Source organism: Notamacropus eugenii, chromosome 6, assembly GCF_028372415.1.
Source record: "Notamacropus eugenii isolate mMacEug1 chromosome 6, mMacEug1.pri_v2, whole genome shotgun sequence".
Classification (NCBI taxonomy): Eukaryota; Metazoa; Chordata; class Mammalia; order Diprotodontia; family Macropodidae; genus Notamacropus; species Notamacropus eugenii.
Window position 1 is genome coordinate 57,495,869 of NC_092877.1, and position 19,868 is coordinate 57,515,736.

At 38.2% G+C, this 19,868-nt stretch overlaps 1 protein-coding gene and 1 pseudogene across 4 annotated transcripts in view; one reads left to right on the forward strand and one right to left on the reverse strand.

Annotated features, from left to right (window-relative positions):
* SORCS2 (sortilin related VPS10 domain containing receptor 2) overlaps positions 1-19,868 on the reverse strand; it is a 1,292,493-nt gene that overhangs the window by 410,869 nt on the left and 861,756 nt on the right. The gene's annotated exons all lie outside the window — the stretch shown is intronic.
* On the forward strand, positions 8,135-9,096 carry LOC140510796 (keratin, type II cytoskeletal 8 pseudogene; annotated as a pseudogene).

A 19,868-nucleotide genomic window follows, 5' to 3' on the forward strand; every position in this document is an offset into this window, starting at 1 on the left:
TGAGAGTTGGAAAAGCCTTTGAGACCATCTGTTTCTAAAATGTCTATTTTACAGAGAAGACAATGGAGGAGACTTGCCCAAGACTACATGCTAATAAATTCAATGATCAGAATAAATCTTCCGACTTCCTAGTCATTATTCAATTCACCGGAGATAGCGCACCACCAAAGTGGTGGTCTTTTTTCCCCATCTTTTCACTAAAACTGTACTGATATCTTCTATTTTCACATTGCCTACATTTATCCCTTTGTCACTCCCACTCCTCTCTCCTCTCCCCCAGAGAGCTACCTCACATAATGAATCAATAGAGCTTCTTTAGGAAACTGGTGTGAACAGTATTTCCAGTCTTTTCACTGATGCACTTGATTTCTCTGTAGTTCAAGCAAAGTTCTGAAATTGTAAGCTTCTCTCAGTCAAAGACCCTGCCTCCATCCTTCCCTTAAATCCTCCCAAAGTCTGGCACCAGGATGATTCTCATCCTAGCACAGGGAAGGACTCCTCGAAAATCAGAGATAAAAGATTATCATTTTGGAGCTCATAGGTCATTTGGAAGTCATCTAAGTTTCATCTGACAAATGAGAAAACTGAGGCCTCAGAGAGATTACAGGACTAGTCCTAAACCATACATATAGGTAACTCCAGGTCTTAGAGTCCACAGTCAATATTTTAACCATGGTAGCACTCTGCCTCCTTTTATTTTCAGTGAATACTGAAAATGGAGAACTAAATTGTCAAGTGGGGAAGATAGCCTACTTAATATCTCTCTGCCTGTTTCTTTACCTATAAAATGAATTTAATCATGTCCCCCTACCTCAGGAGGATTTTGTGAAAAATAACTTTCCATTAAATGACCTCTTTTAAAGTACTTTGAAAAGATCTAGGGCTTCACAAAACATCTCATAACAATTTGAATTCAGAAAGAAGTCATCTCAAGAATGCCTTTTGATTTGAAGTGGGAAGTTGGCAGGATTTGGGATAATACCTTTTCATACTCAGGCTGTACAACTTGGACTTTTGATGAGTAATAACAGCTCCCATTTGCATAGCTCTTTGATTGTTTATCAAACAACCCTGAGAGGCAGATAATGCAAGTATTATTAAAAGATAAGAAAAATTAGGTTCAACAGAGTTTGTAGGTTCACAGTATTTATACCACAAATAGACATGAGATCATTTAGTCTAATTTCTTTATTTTTTAAATGAGCAAACTAGTGTTCAGAAGCAAAATTATTTGCCAAAAGTAACATAGCTGGTATCAGAGCTGAAACTCCAAGCCATGTTTTCTGACTGCAAATATAACTTGCTCACTTGTTTTCAGTCTGTTCTACTACATGACCTAACATTGTTAATGACTATCCATGAAAACGTGACTTTAAGAATGATATGAGGGGAGTTAATATTGTAGGAAGAATGCAGGAAATGGAAATGTATAGTCACAAGGAGGGGAGGGGTCAATGGAGGTGGGAATGCAGACAGAAAGTTTGGAAAGGTCCTAGGCATGGGTTAGTGTGTGTGTGTGTGTGTGTGTGTGTGTGTGTTCATGAATGTATCTCACTAGTTCATCTATATAAGATGGAGGGGTGATCAGAGCCAGGGACAGGAACCTCTGATTAGCTAAAGGTAGAGAACTTGTGCCTAGTCTGTGAAATGGAGGGTAAACCCAAATGAGCTGGGGCAACAAGGTTGGACACTCAGAGGCCCAGGGGATTTTGGTACCAGATGGAACAAGGAGTGGAAGCAAGGAGAAAGGTGAGAGGAGAGAAAGAAGGGACCTTAACTCAAGGAGTTCTTGGGTTCATGAAATATATGTATTTCTCTGTGTGTATGTATATATGTATGTATGTGTATATATATATATATATATATACCTAGCCACAAAGTATATATATTTATACACAGCATATAGATATATAAGTACTCTATTTATTTGTATGTACATATATGTATGTATATATTATAGATACATATACTCTGTGTACACATACACACATATATACTCTAGTGTATGTATGTGTGTGTACATAAATATATATATAAACACATATATACGCATATAACACTTTGTGTTATGTACTCTGTATGTATATATATACATGTATATGTATGTATACTGGTATATATATTCTGAGTGTATGTATGTGTGTGCATATATTATATATATACACACACACTGCATTATATACTCTGTGTATATATTTATATAAATATGTATACATACTCTGTGTATATGTATATATATAAAACTGTATGTTAACATAATTGTTTTTTCTTTGTAATTCTATTTTATTTAATGCATTTAAAAGCATGATTCTGAGAAGTGATTCATAGACTTCATCAGACTGCTAGAGCTGTCCACGACACAAAACTGTCAAGAATATCTAACCTACTCCAACTCTTTCATTTTAAAAATGAGTAAACTGAAACCTACGTTGGAAATGACTCACTGAAGGTCAAATGGTCCATCTACAACCTCCCCTTCTTCTTCTCCCACTCACTACTCAAGTTCCTGCTGATTGCTGATTTTACCAATGGAGTGGAACTGCTGTTTCCAAGATTATCAATGATTTCCACATTTTAGAATCTGATGGATTTTCCTCTATCTTCATTCTTCTAGACTTTTTTTTTTTTGCAGCATCTGATCATTCTCTCTCCTCCTGGATACTTTCTCTTTCCTTGTTTTTGTAACACTACTGTCTCTCAGTTCTCTTCTCTGTCTCTTTTGCTAGATCATCATCCATCCTGCATCCCCTCTGAATAGGTATATCAGGAAGTTCAATGACTTCCTGCTGTTATCTAGAGGGTAAATTGCAGGTAAAATCCTTCATAATTTGGCTCTGTATCGCCAGCCTACCTTTTAAGGACAATCTCATATCATACTCCTCTATGCACTCTATATCCCAGTCAAACTGGTCTAATTAATATTCTTCGCATTTGTCATTCAATCTCTTGCCTTCATCCCTTTGTGCATCTCCCCCCACCCCACTTGGGATGCACTCTCTCCACTTCATCTCTTCTTGTTTTTGACCTCTTTATTGAACGCCTTTCCTAATCCTGCTAGACATTAGCACTCTATCCCTCCTAACTGCTTAACAGATTTTATCTGGTGTTATCTACCCTACTGTTCCCTGCTAGTGAAACATTAAATTTTGGGGAACAGAGATTATTTTTAAATTTCCTCTTTGTATCCAAAACATCTGTTACCATGCCTTGCACAAAATAGGTCCTGAATAAATGTATGAACTATTATTAAATAGAAAAGCCAGGATCTGAACTTAGATTTCTGAATTCAAATCTAGCACTCTGTATTTTCCCCAATATATCTAACATAAGTCCCTGTTTCAGTAATCACCTGTAAATAGTTTGTTATTTCATTCATTTCAAGGCTTCTGGATAATTAACAATTGAAAATGTGTGCTATTTTGTGTTTTTATAATATCCAAGTTATATTTTCATGTTGAGCTTTTCTATTTTTCAGAATCATTCAAATGGACCTTGACCTCTTGCTGAATTAATTTCAAGCATTAAACTTTAATTATATACTATTTTGTAACTAGCTGTGAAATAATATTTATTCTTCTGTTTTCTTTTTTTCTTAAAATACATTCCTAATCAGAGAAAGACCAATCCAGGAGGTAAAGAATGGATGAACAGACAATGAGTGAATGAATGAAAAAAAGCATGTATTAGGCATATGATAGGTAGTGATAGTCTAGTGGATAGAAAGCCACCCCCTGCCTGAATTGTGCCTCTGTTGTGTGACCATGGGCATGTATCTACAGGCCAGGTAGTTGTTGTTTCAGATATGTCTGACTCTTCATGATGCCCTTTTGGGTCTTCTTGGCAAAGATACTGGAGTGCTTTACCATCTCCTACTCCAGTTCATTTTACAGATGAGGAAACTGAGGCAAGTAGGTTTAAGTGACTTGCCCAGGGTTACACAACTAGGAAGTATCTGAGGCTGGGTTTGAACTCAGGTCTTCATGACTCTAATACTGCCACCATATCCACTGCTACACCAAGCTGTCCCCCATACCAAGTACTGTCAAACTTAAATAAAAATGGGGGCTATTAATCCTTACATAAGGATCCCTGAAGTCACATACTGTAATATTATGTACTCTTTATGGTATTTTGTTTATTTTGTTAAATATTTCCCAATTACATTTTAATCTGGTGTAAGTCTTATACCAGCCAGTACTGCAGGACCTACATTTCACACTTCTGCTCTAGGTGACTTCCTAAGACTAGAAATGCCCATGAAGGTGTCAACTTGCATTCATAGAGAAGGTTTCTTCAGTAACGAATTGTCTATACCAACAAAGTCTATCATACTTTATGACAAGCACTGTGTTAATTGCTGTTGATACAAAAAACCAAACCAAACCATAGTCTCTGCTCTCAATGAGGAGGATGCAGCATGCAGAGGATGGTTTGCTTACAAGGTAGTTGGAAAGTCCCCAGTGGGACCTTGAGGGTATAAATGACAACACAGTTATTAAAACCTTGTGGTTGGCATAATAAGTAACCCAGTTTGGCTGGTTCTGGAAGGAGTATAAGGCATATGTCCAAATACAACTTTTTTAGTGAAATTTGGATTGCTAGAAGCATGTAAATATTTGACGTCAAACTATTTGAAATGGCAGACTTGGGTAGGAAGAATTTTCAGTCCTAGGTCTTCAGGTCTTCAGCTACTAAGGTATTGGTTGCAGCAGTATTGTACCATGTAGAGACAATTCCAATGTCCAGTATTGAACTGTGCATTTCCCTTTTCCTTCTCCTCAATTTATAAGTTTAATGGTAATGAATAAGGGCCTGGACTTCTTTGAAAGACATCTATTAGAAGCTAGGACAAATTGGGCTGTGAAAGAAGGGTATAAAGTAAGTCCAGGGGAGTGGAGAGGACCTGCAAATACTGTAGTGATATTAGCCCTATTTTGGATTCAGAAAACCGAGTTGAAATCCTGGCTCTGCTACTGACTCTACTTTTGAACTCTGGAAAGTTCCTTCACTTTGGAGGTCTCCATTTTGTCCTGTGTAAAAAAAGTGGGGGTGGGGAAAGGTTGGATTCCTCGAAGGCCTTTTCAGTTCTAAATCCTATAATCGTCAAACATGCCAAATGCAAGAAACTGGGCAAGAGAAGAAATAAATCACAAGCCAAGTCGAAGGGGACAGAAAAATGCAAATCATTCCAGGTAAAGCCAGGCAAAGTGGTCAGAAAGGAGGAGCACAAGTCAAAACCAAGGAACCTAAGAGTAAATGAGAAGACAAGCTATTGGGTGATCTGGAAGACTGACTTCTTTCTAAAAAAAAACCTTTACATCATATCAGGTCAACCCTACTCACATCCTGAAGAGTATACTACATATAAACCTGAATCTTGCTATTTTTAGAAATTTTCAAGTTAAACGTTTATGCTGAGCCCTACTTGGATTCCTACTGGAATCACTTAAATGTTTTTATTTTTGGCATCTTATTGGATTAATATCAAAGATGAAACATTAATTATGTGCTGTTATGTAATTTACTAGTTAACTTATCCCTCCTTCCCTTCACCCTCCCTCCCCCGGCCCCCTGTGTATCACTAGCTAGGGAAATTATTTCAGACAGCCCAGGAGGTTGAAAACATTTCAGCATCCTGGCTTCTGACATTACATTACATTAAGTTTCGTGAGCACTTTGCCACAGAACAGTGACTGGGACCAAGGCTACTCGGGAGGGGGCATCATTCTACATTCAGAACTCACATAGAGTAAAACTAGAGCAAGTTATGTGGTAAGTGATCAATTGTAACAACTGCTACATATCATTGACAGCCTGTTTCCTCAATTTTTTTGGGGGGGGGCTGGAGTTTGAATAGCAGCTGTTTTGTACATTTGTACATTAGGAGAATTCCAGAACAGGAAGAGACCTTAGAATATGGAATAGGGACAGTGAAAATCAAAAAGTGTCTTAGAACATAACTCCCTCACTCCCAGCCTTGCCCTCTACATGCCCTACCTTCCCATCACCCTCCAACCCATGCCCAGAAATATTCTCCCTTATCTCTTTGGCTAAATCTTTCTCTTTCTTTTAAGACTCAGCTCCATGAAGACTTCTCTACAGCTTAAAATTGAAAGATTCTTTACTCACTAAAGATTTTCCTAAATTATTTAATCTAGGTCTCCTTGGCCAACATCACAAACACCTTTTACGTTATACTGGGTATATGTGTATGCGTGTTGTATCTCATTCTAATAGACTATAAGATCACTGAAGACAAGATGGAAATTGTGCTATTTCTCATATTTATAAACCCATTGCTTAATAAATCAAGCAACTAATTACCATTTACTAAGCGTGTACTATATATAATACTGGGGATAAAAATATAAAAATGAAACATTCTTTGCCTTAAGGAAGCTCTCTAATGAGAGATATAAAATAAATGTATAATACATCTAAGATTCACTCACTAACTTGCATTAGTACCTAGAGACTGGGGTTCCCAGAGCATCAGCTAACTACAACCCCTCTCAAGATTCTATAGGATGATTTGTAGGGTTAGGTTTTTCTACTGTTTATCATAAGCCCTTACCAGTGACTATCAGGCTGATGATCGGTCAAGCTTTATTAGCTTTTAGAAAAAGTGTTAACTAAGGAGCAAAAGAAAAGGCAGCTATTATAGAAACACTTTACTTCCTCCCCACCAAAAAATCAGAGTCGCATTCTCTCCTTTGTATACGCAAGGACCCTAGGGAAGGTATGCTGAAAGTTAAAAACTACATTGGCTAAAATGAAAACTCACAATCCCTACTTATTAGAAATCCTTTTCTCCTTTTGTGGCATCTACATGAAGTTCCTTTTAGGTATATTTCTCTACTGGTCTACTAGACTTACTGTTCTTACACTGTCCAAGGTGGTTTTCCTTGGTAAATGCCCAGTGTTTCTCTCAGCTACCAGTGCTGATTCTACCATCAGCCAAAACTACTTCAGGCAGACTGCTACTGATGCTATGGAAAATCCCCATCTTCAGATGTCTTTCACAATTCATGAGGTTATTACTTTGTTAATGGATTGGGGAATAAGCCACCACCCTCCCCAAGGCAATTCATTCCTAGTAGTTATTTACTAATGATCTCGACCACCATGCAAATGTCCGGATTTGAACAAAGTTCTTGTTTTTATACAGTATTCAAAGAGCTGTGACTTGATCTACTCAGAAAACAGTAAGATACTTCCCATGTGTGATGTCATCTGCCTTTCCTCTAGTGACCCAAAAGTCTTTTAATCTTTTCAAAGTGATTAATGACTTTTTCACAACTAGTTCCTGAATTTGAGTGTGATTAAACTGGCATGTCTAGACTATCTGTGATTAATTGGAGATGGGAATGAATCCTACTTTTATACACATACATATACATATATGTATTTATGTATATATGTATATATTCAATGTAGAAAGTGATTAGGTGACACAGTAGATAGAGGGCCAGATCCAGAGTCAGGAAGACTCATCTTCCTGAGTTTGAATCTGGCTTCAGACACTTACTAGCTGTGCATGGGCAAATCATTTAATCTTATTTGCCTCAGTTTCTCCATCTGTAAAATAAGCTAGAAAAGAAAACGGCAAACCACTTCAGTATCTTTGTCAAGAAAATCCATATGAGGTCATAAAGAGTAGAACGTGATGAAAAGATTGAATAACAACAAATAAAAAAAACATACAAACTGAATATAAGGTAGTTTCAATATGAAGCACATTAGAAACTGTGGATGGGGAGACAGGGAATCAGTAAAGCCTTCGAAAAAAGTGAGGTTGAGCTGTGAAGGCACATTAGTGGACTCAGAGATGGATAAAGTTTCAGCACAAAACAATGTAAGACAAAATAGAACATGGTGACTGCAAAAGAGATATAGAAGTAAGGTTGTAGCCTAGAGTGGGGAACATCTCTTCTGCCCAGGGTACAGAATGACAGAGGCTTCATGGAGAAGGCGATCCCTTGGATGTTAATTACAGAGATTTTAGCAGGACCTGAGGGCTGGGAAATATGGGGGCTGATTGCATACCCAAAAAGAAATCTAGAAGTCAGATTGCACTCCAGGGAAAAATCAGAAATAACCTGACTGAGTCAATGAAAGCATGAAAATATGGAAAATGTCCAGAAAACAGCATGAGGGTGAATTTGTTCTCATTAAGAAGGATGTGAATGAAGCCTATATGAACAAGATGGGACTGGAATCCCATCTGGAAAACCTGACCCATGAGATTAACAGGCAGCTATATGAGGAAGAGATCTGAGAGATGCAGTCCCAAATTTCAGACACCTTTGTCTATGGACAACAGCCTCTCCTTGGATCTGGATGCCATTACTGCTGATGTCTGAGCCCAATATGAGGAGATTGCCAACCACGGCTGGGCTGAGGCTGAGACCATATGAGGAACTGCAGACCCTGAGTGGGAAATATGGAGACAACCTTCACCACACCAAGATGGAGATCTCAGAGATGACCAGGAATATCAACAAGCTTCAGGCTGAGATTGAGGCACTCAAAGGCCAGAAGGCTGTCCTTGAAGCCTCCATCACTGATGTGGAACAGCATGGATAACTGGCCATCAAAGAGGCCTAGGTCAAGCTGTCTGAACTGAAACCCACCCTGCAGAAGGCCAAACAAGACATGGCCCACCAGTCCCGGGTGTACCTGGAGAGGATAGACATTATGTTAGCCTTGAACATTGAGACAGCCACTTATAGGAAACTGTTGGAGGGTGAGGAGAGCAGACTCGAGTCTGGGATGCAGAACATGAGCATTTACAACAAGGTCACCAGGAGAGAGTACTCAACTGGGTTCAGCTCTGGCTATGCAGGTCTCACCTGGCCTCTGCTATGAGCTGAGCTCATTTCAGTCCACTTCTGGCTCTGGTCTCCCCTCTCACAGCCTAGTCAGTAAGGCTGTGATGATAAAGAAAGTGGAGACCAAAATGGGAAGCTGATGTCCGAACCATCGGATGTTCTCCCAAGTGAGAGGTTATCTTGCATACTCACAACCCATCCCTTTCTTGTACTCCAAAGAATTTCAAGGATACCCAAGGGAAGACGGGATGGGGGAAGATATTGAAGAGACCTGCATTATAGGTCTCAGTTATACCTTCTATTTTGCCTTGCCTGGGTTCCTTGCTCTTGTAAATATCCTTGAAACACTTGGTGTTTTCAGAAGTAAACACAATTCACCATTTCTAAAATAACTAAGTGAAGTGAAACTAAAATAATGATACTGATAAAGATGATGATGATGACTTATGTTTCCTAATCCTAAGGCAATACCCCTTTGTTTTCTTAGCTGATAAATAATATTTGTACCATCTATTTTCCAGATGAGGGAAGTATATTCTCCACAGAGGAAGTACCATGAATCAACATTATCATCATCCTTCCAGCTCCCAAGTTAGAGGACCTAAGTCCAAATACAGCCTCTGATGCTTCATAGTTATGCATCCTTGGTATAACAGAGAGAATGCTGTACTTGGAATGACAAAGACCAAAGTTCAAAACTTTCCTCAGAAACTTACTAGCTGTATTAACTTAGGTAAGTCACTTACCCTCTATCTGCCTAAGTTTCTTTAGCTGTAAAATGGGAATGATAAGAACAGCCATTTCCCAAGATGATTACGAGGATAAAATGTGATAATATTCGTTTTCGTTGTTGCAGAACCTGACCAATAATCCTACAATATCCTGAAAGTGTGCTTATCCAGCCTTCATTGTCCTTATGTGTGATATGGGAAAAACAATATCCATCATACTTGTCTTATATATGCACTATATGGAAAGAGATTTATAGTTGGCAGTCTAAATCGAGTAAGTTTTATTATTCAAACAGCATAATGGTCTTAGTAGACAGAGAATAAACCCTGGAGTCAGGAAAACATTGGTTCATATCTTACTTCTGATATACACTAGCTGTGTGATCATGGGTAAGTTATCTCTCAGTGCTCTAGGCAACTCTCTATGATGATAAGTTACAGAAAAAGGGCCAATCTGATTTATCCAAAGGAGTTTCCATTGTGGGAATTCTTTATAGATCCAGACCCCATCTTCCCTTACCCCACTCAACTTCTAGTATATTAGGCTCTTTTGGCACTGAGCTTACAAAGATAAAAAAATGACACAGTCCCTTGTCTTAAGAAGTTTACCATCACTGGGAACAAGAAGGAATCAGAAATAGACACACTATGTGTAAATAAGGATAATACGATGCAGAAAGTATGATAATGGCAATCACAAGATTCCTAACTATACATTCCTAATATACTGTAAGAAAATCTGAAGGTGCATGGGAGGGACTTTTTAAGTAAGCCTAGATAATTGTCTAAATCTTGAAGGTTCTCCGAAGCTGGTCCTGGGAGAGGAGGATTTCACCCTGTTAAAATGTGAAGATTAGTTAATTGTGAGACAAATGATTGGTTATCATAATGATTATTAAAATTATGATGATTTGTGTCTGATATCCTACCAACTACCTTGGTGGTAATTGAGAGATGCCTGTGTAAATATCAGAAATTTTCCAGGAGAGCATTGTGAATGAAAACTCAACTCACATAAGCAGCAAAAAGCAGCATTCTAGCCAGTATAGCTTTGTCGATACTGGAATAAGTGTTTAAGTAGCCAAAATAATCAGCAAACTCATTCTGTTCTCATTATGTACTTTTAAAGAATCAATAGCCAAAGGAGGATGAAGTGTTTTCTCTCCCATCTCTTTTCTATGCTACAGCAGACTTTCATAATGTAAGAAGATAACCTAATTGTTTCACTATTCCAAGTGAGCTCTGCACAACTGTGGTTTCCAAATTCGACTCTTATGTGATTAGCTCCTATATGGCTTTTTTTCACATGCACTAAGACAGGCAACATCCATGGAAATACTCCTTAGAAATGTGCCTACAGGGACCAAGCATTTGACCCATCCTTCAGCCCTTAGAGGGGTTATGAGACCTACCATGTTCTGTATGGTTCTGTCCATAAATCAAGACTCTACTGCAAGGCAGCCTGTCATATGTTTCTAGATGAATGACTGTGAACAAAATAAGCAAATCAATGTGTCTTCTATAGGTAAAGTGCTCTGCATTTTCAACTCATGTCCAAACTGTAACGAATAATATGTTTTTCAGGTTCTGATTACCTCTCTCAGGAAAAAATGGGAAGAGGTTTCTAGTCTGGCTTGCTACCTGTGGTCTAAACTGTAAATGTTGCTGGACTGGTTTCCCTGAGGTGCAGCTTTGATTACCTGAGCACAAACACCTTCCATGGCTCCCCATGACTGAATAAAGTTCAAACTCCTCAGTATGATTTGAAAGATTTGATTCAATTTGGCTCCAGCTGATGTTTCTAACCCTGTCTTACAATTCTATTATTTAGGTTAACTGAAGTACCCAGTGATCCCTGAATGTGCCTCAGAGGCACTTGACTTATTTATCTAATTTTCTCTGCATCAGATTGGGTGCTTTTTGAGGGTAGGGGTGACCTTTTATCTTCCTTTGTATTCTTAGCACTTAGTACAGTATGTGGTACATGCCAGATGCTTAATACATGTTTGCTGACTGACTAACTTTTCCCCATCTCTTTCTGTCAAAATTCTTCCTGTCTTTCAATGTCCAGACCACATACCATCAAACCTTACCTGGTTCTCTTATCTGCAAGTTTCTTTTCCCTAGGACCCTTAGGGGGAAAATATAAAGCAGAGACCTAGAATGCTTTAAGAAAAATTATTTAGAGCTAGGTGGATCACCAGATATTTCAAGGGATACTTTAATTTGGTCTAGAAGGAAAAGGATAATTCCATTTAGGAGAGATGTAATGAAGGGAGTCCTTGGAACAGAGGACAATCTTCACAAATGCACATCAGTGAGGCAACATCAGTCAACCATTCAATATAGAAAAAAATTATTCAATGTCTATACTATGCCAGATGCTGTGCTAGGCCCTAGGGATATAAAATCTAAATAGCTTCTGACCTCAAGAAGCTTTTATTCTATAAGAACAAACATGAATTTTGGTAAGGGTATCCAAGAATCATTACATAGCATATATGAAACAAATACAAGATTATTTGAGGGAGATTCACTAAAAGCTTGGGGTGAGTTCAAAAAATGCCTTATGTAGAAAACATGGTCTAAGTTGTGTTTTGAAGGAAACCTGGGAATTCTAAGACATAGAGAGGTAATGAGAGTGCTTTCCAGGCATAGGAGAGAGCCTATAGCAACTCACGGAGATGGAATGTTTGGTCTGAGCAGTAGTAAGAGGGCCTGTTTTATTGGAGTATATAGTACAGAAAAGGGATTGAAGTATAGTCAGACTGGAAAAGCACATAGACACCATATTGTGAAGAACTCTCAGCATCAGATAAAGGAATTTGTTTTGATTCAGGAGGTAATAGAGAGTCACTGCAGGTTTTTTGTTTTTGTTTTTTTTGCTATTATTGGTGATACTTGTTTCTTTAAGCAAATGAGTAATACAGTCAGACCCACACTTTAGGAGTATTACAGTCTCTTTTTATCTGTCCAAATTAAATTTTCCTATCACAGACCAGGGCCCCATGGTGTGTACTTAGTGTCACCCATCATAGCTCACATAGTATTTATCTCAAAAGTAGGCTACTCACTACCCAGAAATCCAGATTCTCCCAAGATGTAAGCTTGGTACTCAGACTAAGGAAGCTCTTTGAGAAGCTATATTCATTCTTTACAGACATCAGTTTATAACCTTAGGCACAAGGGCATAAGAGTAAAAAGATGGAGCTCATCTTCATGCCTCCTACCTCCCATTTTATGGCTTCTCTCCCTGGTTGCTGCCTAGTGTTTTTATAAATGCATTTATCATAAAGGAAAATAGTCCAAGAAATTAAAGCAATGAATTAGTGGATTGGTCCTCTCAGCAGAAGCAGTGGGAAAATATCTAGTTTTATTGTCTGAGCATCTAGATTAAAATGCTAGCTGGGCCTTTTATTATCTGTGTGAACATGGGGAGTGACTCTGGGGGCCTCCAATTGTTTCCTATTTTATAAAATGAAAGGATTAGATTATATGACTTCAATGATCCCTTCTCACTTTGAATTTATGTTCTACTGCTCTCTGAGTATGGTACAATGGATGAATGGAATTAGATGAATGGAATTTTAGAGGTGCAGTCAAATTATTTCAGAGTTGAGAGGATTCCTTAGCAATCACCTGGTCCAACTTCTACCTCAGAAGCAATATCCTAGACCAGTGGTAACAAACTCAAATAGAAATGGAGGTCATACCGTACTGCAGGTAGTATGTTGACTTAGGAAATCACATATTAACATTATCTGTTTCTTAATGTATCTTCATTTATTTTGTTCAATATTTCCCAATTATATTTTAATCTGGTTTAGGCTGTATTCAGAAGTGTTGTCTGGAGCACTGGACATCTCTGCCCTAGACAACATCTTGAATAAGTGGTTACCAAATCTTTATTTGGATACTCTTCATTGCCTATCAAGAGAATCTTTTGCATTTTTGAGAGCTCCAGAAAGTTCCTTCTGAAATCAGTCTCTTAGAAATTCCCACTCATCTCTTCAAATTCTAGCTTCTTTTGCCTGTGAGTCCTCAAAATCTTTGAAAACACATGTTATGTTCCCTCTTAAGCTTTTCTTAGAACAAAGAAATAAAAGAATGATGGACAGAGTGGAATCCATGTAAAGGATATATTTCCAAGGTTCGGGACCACTCAAAGAAAGCCATCTTCATTATCCTCTACCAAGACTGAATCAATTCAAGATAGGCCTGAAAATAGACTTTACTGCTCATTTCCACAATGCACTACCCTTAATGAGGCCTATTATTGCCAAGACACAAGGGTAAGTACAAGGAGCTTAAGGAAGATGTTCAGAAAACCAGGGTTCAAGTTCCACAACTGTCAATAATTGTGTGTGTGTGTGTGTGTGTCTGTGTGTGTGTGTGCGCATATTCCAAAAACATTCACTAAAGCTCTCTGGTCTCTAGGCTCTTCACTGGTAAGATGCCAGAGTAAGACTAAATGATCTGAAATATAATTTCACACTTTAAAGTTCTACAACCCAATGATTTGATGAGCTTCTCACATGCAAATTAATGAAATTAAAACATCAACTTTTAAGTTTTAAACTCTTGAAATGTATATTTCAAATTAGTGCCCACCTATTTTACAACTGTCATTTTACCTCAATTATTAAGTTCATGAGCCTTTGAAATTTGGCTTATTGCTTTTTGATTCAGGCCCCATTACCCTAGGATCATAGAATCTGATATCAGAAGTGAAAATGACCTCAGAAAATAGAACACTTACTGTCAAAGGAAGAGATCTTAGAATATAGAACATGGTAAGTGAGAAGTAGAATCAGTCTTAGAGCAAAAAGGGGGTACAAAAATCACAAAACCCCAGAGCCACATTGGTCTTTAAGACACTTTTATATCTCACTCCTTTTCACTTACTTTAGGGAAGTATATGCCAACCTATACTTTGACAAGCATCACTTCTACAACACAACAAATGGCCTTCAGGTTTTGCCTTTAGAAATTCATTCAAAGGGAACCCACTATCCCCTAGAGAAACCAATTTAACTTCTAGACAGATCTGATTGTGAAGTTTTCTTTCTTTGCATCCTCTCCCCCTTCCTCCTCCTCCTCTTCCTCCTCCTCCTCCTCTTCTTCTTCTTCTTCTTCTTCTTCTTCTTCCTCTTCTTCCTCTTCTTTCTCTTTTTCTTCTTATCTTTCTCTTCCTCTTCTTCTCCTATGACATCAAATTTTCTTCTTTGCAACTTTCACCCATTCCTCAAAATTCTACTCCCCAGAAGAGACACAGAACCAGTTTGATTCCTCTTCCACCTGACCTTCATTCAAATACTTGAAAATAGCATTCTCTTTTCACTTTGTCTCTCTTTTTATTTTTTGCCTAAACACCCAGTTTCTTCAATCAAGATTAATACCCCAAGTTCTCTCTGTCTTTTGCCATTCTAGTTACACTACTTTGGATAATCTCTGTCCATGACCTTCTTAAAATGCATCCCCTCAAACCACACCCAGCACCCTAAATGTAGTCTGATCAGCCCTTGTTGCTGTGGCTCTCTTAATGTAGTCTAATATTGCATTAGTTATTGTGGCTGCCTTTTAAAAAGATGATTCATATTAAGCTGGAACTGAAGTCCATAGAAAACCCACAGATATTTTTCTAAATATCAACTGTCTAGTCATGCCTCCCACATCTTGACTTGTAAAGTTCACATTCTGAACACAAGCACAAGATGTATTTGTCTTTCAAAAATTTCTTCTTTTTAGCTTCTGCTCAGTATTGTAGCTTGTTAAGGTAATTTGAGATTCTGCATCTATCACATCATGCTAGCTAATGTTCCTAGCTGTGTGTCAATGGTAAATTTGAGAGACATGCCAGACAACATTTTACATAAGTCATTGATAAAAATGCTAAACAGCATGGAGAAAGGACAGATCCCTTTGGTCCACCCTAAAAGCAAACAAAACCCAACAAAATAAAAACAAACACAAACCACTGTTCAAATTTACCCACACTTTAACTCATCAATGACTCTCCTTATGTCCAGCCATTAAATCCATTCTGAATCAATCTGTTTTCTGCCCTTGACTATTCTATACCTCTCCATCTTTTCTGCAGTTGTGATACTATTTCCTCAATGTGAGATGATGGTGTTGAATTAAATATATCCAGTCCCCAAGTGAAAATTTATCAAGTTCTTTGTTAAAAATCTAGGTAAACCTCTCTCTCTTTCTCTGTATACACACATATGTATGTATACATATATGTATATACACATATATACATAGATAATACATATATGCATGTATATACACACATAACATACATATATGCACATGTATACACACATATAAGCACATGTATATATGTGTATATATACATACACACATACATATATACACGTGTGTGTATATATATACACATATACACACATATATATATATATATAGACAGACAGACAGACAGACAGACAGACAGAATTTCCAGATCTACCAGCAGAATAACTCTGCCAAACAAGGAAATAAAATTAGTCTGGGGTAGCTAGATGACACAGTGGATAGAGCACCAATCTTGGAGTCAGAAGGACCTGAGTTGAAACTTGGCCTCAGACATTTGACACTTACAAGCTGTGTTACCCTGGGCAAGTCACTTAACCCTAAATGACTCTAAAAAAGTTTAATCTGGTCTTGATGAACCCATGCTGGCTCCCTGTAATCATTGCTACCTTTTCTTTCTTCCTTTATTTTTTTGGAGGGGGGGTGAGAAGTATTTGGCGTTAGGTGACTTGCCCAAGATCACACAGCTAGTAAGTGCCTGAGGTAAGATTTGAACTCATATTGACTTCATTGACTTCCTTTTCTACATGGTCACTAAAATTCCATTAATAATCTATAACATTTTAGAGTTGTGAGGAATATTTGAACATAGAATGTAAACTATCAAAGCAAGAAAGAAATGTATGAGCAGAGGATAATAGACTTCAAAGACAATCTAGTTTAAACCCCTCTTTTTTTATTGATGAGGGACAGAATCTTAAATAAGGGAAGGAACTTGTCTAGGAATCAACATCTCATTTCACTGGCAAATAGAAAGGTGATAACGATAGCTAGCTGGGGTTTAGAGGAAATATAATACTCGCTTTATAAGGGACAAATAACTATTTAATGGCTCCCTCATTACATGACAATTAGAATTCATATCACTGCAGTGTACTTCCATGTCTATTTACGACCTATACAGAACACAGTTATCACACTTGGTACCATTAAGTAATCCACAATTTGCAGTAACAGCCAACATGATGATTACAGAGCACAATTAGCCATGTAATTATCTTGTTATGCTAGAGTAATTACATGGATGCATTGTTTGTATATTACAAGTTACTCATATGACTAATCACAATTTTTCTTTGACACACTGAGAATTGTCCTTGGAGTTGCTCCTCCGATCTTAAAAAATGTCCAACGAATGACAATATTAATGCTATTTCTCCTCAGCCACTGCTAAATGAAAACACTGGGGTCAAAACATTAGAATGATGAGACCTCCCAACTTTACTTCACTGACCAAGACCATGTATCCATGTCAATAGGTAGAATGCAGCATGATGGAAAAACTCTTGTTTTCAGAGTCAAATAATCAAACCAATCTGTGGCACTTACCAGAAGTATGACATGGAGCAAGTCACTTGCTCTTTCTGGATTTTAGATTTTTCAGTCTTTTAAAAGATGAAAAGTTGTTAAATATCCCTCCCAGAGCTAACCCCTAGGTAGATCACATGACAAATGCCATAAAAAATTCTAAACATGCACAAGATCCACTGTCCTTAATTTTCCAGCCATCTCTAATGATGAAAATACAAGACTTTGCTTCTTTTCCCTGAACAACAAGGACCTCTCTATTTCTGCTGACACTTCCCATCCTTCAGGACAAACTCAGATATTTTCTTTTTCTCATATTCCTTTATCTCCTGCAGCATCCAGCTCTCTATCACTCCACAGATATCGATGGTACTTCCTCTGCTATGCAGTTATCATGTTGTATTTAGCACTGGAGATCTCATGTAATGCTTTTATCAGCTCTGCTTGCTAGGCTGCTGTGGAGTGACACAAAGTTTGCTTTTTGCTCTGATATTTATTAACCATGTGGCCCAAAGCATGTCCCTTCTCATCAGTTTTGTGATGGGTCAAGTATAGCAAAGAGTCAGAGATGGCTCAGGTTTTAAGCACAGGTAACTGGGAAGATGGTGGTACTCTCAGGAGAAATTAGGAAGCGAATCAGGTTTGTGAAGGAAGAAGAATTCAGTTTGGGGCATCTGATGAAGATGCTCACTAGTTCTCAGAACTATTTCAAAGATGAGGTACTGGCCTTTTCACAATTCACAGCAGGTTTGTAAGAGGTCTAGAGAATAGACCATTTCTGTACGTTCCCATTCAGGAACTGTAGATTTTGTATGATCATGGGCAACAACTTCTCTACTCAAGGCTCTGGTTTTCCTACCTACAAGATGAAAATAATAACACTTATAAATTGTGAATCGATTAAGCCATTCTGAAAAGCAATATGGAACCATGTCCCTAAAGGGCATCCAACAACACATTCTTATTACATGTTTAAAGTGTACATGTGCACATACATGCATATACCTGCATGTATTTATTTACTCATTTATTGATTTATTCATGTTTGTTTATTTATTTACACACACACACACACACACACACACACACACACACGGACACCCATATATTCATTCTTTGCCTACAAGGAAAATGGCTCATTCTTCCTAAAATTAGAAATAGACTGAATTGTTATGTTGGTCTTGGCTCAGCACTTTCTATACTTCTTTAATTTCTCCTGCTACTGTCACTACATCTAATGATAATGATGACAACCAGCAGGCAACATTAAGTTCTATGAGTTCCTAAGAGTACTAGACCACTGTTTCATTTTTTTGTTTGTTTTTTTCTACCCCAGCACTTCATGGTAACTGACACGTAGCAGGTGTATTACGAAAGCTCTTTGGATTGATTTGGTGGGGTGCTTCCAAAAGGGAACTATTTGGGGCTGGGGGTGGGGGTATGAGATAGTGAGCTAAGCCTTGTCAGACAAATAGCATTTGGGTAGGAAGGAAGCAGTGAGGAAGGCCATCTGACTTTGGGGAAGCAGACCTTAAATGTGTATTTCACTGACACTGTGGTTGGGATGATAGAGCTTAAATTCTGACTACTCCCCTTCTGAGTTCACTTGACATCGGTGAAACTTAGTTTCCTAATTTGTAAAATGAGCATAAAACATGCATTCCTGTCCTGCCTATCCCACAGGGTTACTAAATGGAAATGTCTTGTAACTTAGGCAAACACTTATTCAGTGATATATAAGCGCATAAATGTGTGTATATAAAACTTCCACACATATATGTGTGTACAAACCTACAATACATATATGTGTGTGTATGTATACACATCTTTGAGTGTGTATGCACCTGTATACACATGCACATATAATACATATACACACATGGTCTCTGAGCTCAACTCTGAGTATACAAAGAAGAAAAAAAGCCCTGTCTCCACCCTCATAGTGCTTACAGCCTCATAAGGGAGAGCGCAGCATGCATACCAGTACGCATTATACAAGTTAGAATGGAATAGAGGCAAAGGAGAAATCCAGACAAAGTGCCTTGGGCCAGTTTGAGGAGTGAGAGATCATTTCAATTTTCAAGTGTGATATAAATCTGAGTTATTGCTATTGCTATTATCCTGGCCCTAAGCTGAGACTGTCCCTGCCCCTCAGCAGCCCTGCCTCATCTCTAGCCTGAGCAGCCGGGTGCCTCTGCTCATGAGAGATGCTTTAGAGTAGCCTGTCACTTTTATCTGACACACCCCTGGTTCTTCGTATTCTTGCTCTTGATTGTGACAGGAATTCCAAACGACGCTGCCAGAACACACAACCTTCAATCATCCCAGGGCTCACATAAAACCTACATGAGACAAAGAGAGAAGATAGCGAATCTCCCTTTCTGCCTTTCTATCCCAACCCCTGGTCTTTCTCCATCTTCTCCTCTCACAGGTCCCCTTTTTCTTCTTCCTCTCTCTCTTTCCTCTCTTTTTCCCCTTCCCTTTCTCCTACTCTTTTTCTCTTTCCCTCTCATCTCTCTTTATTTTCCTCATTCTCATTCTCTCACCCTTTTTTCTTTCTCCCTATTATCCTGTCTCTCTTTCATCCTCTCTTCCTCTCCTCTTCTCTCTTCCCTTTCTCCCTCTCATCTTCTTTCTATCCCTCCTCCTTCTTTCTCCTTTTCATCCCATCTTTATCTTT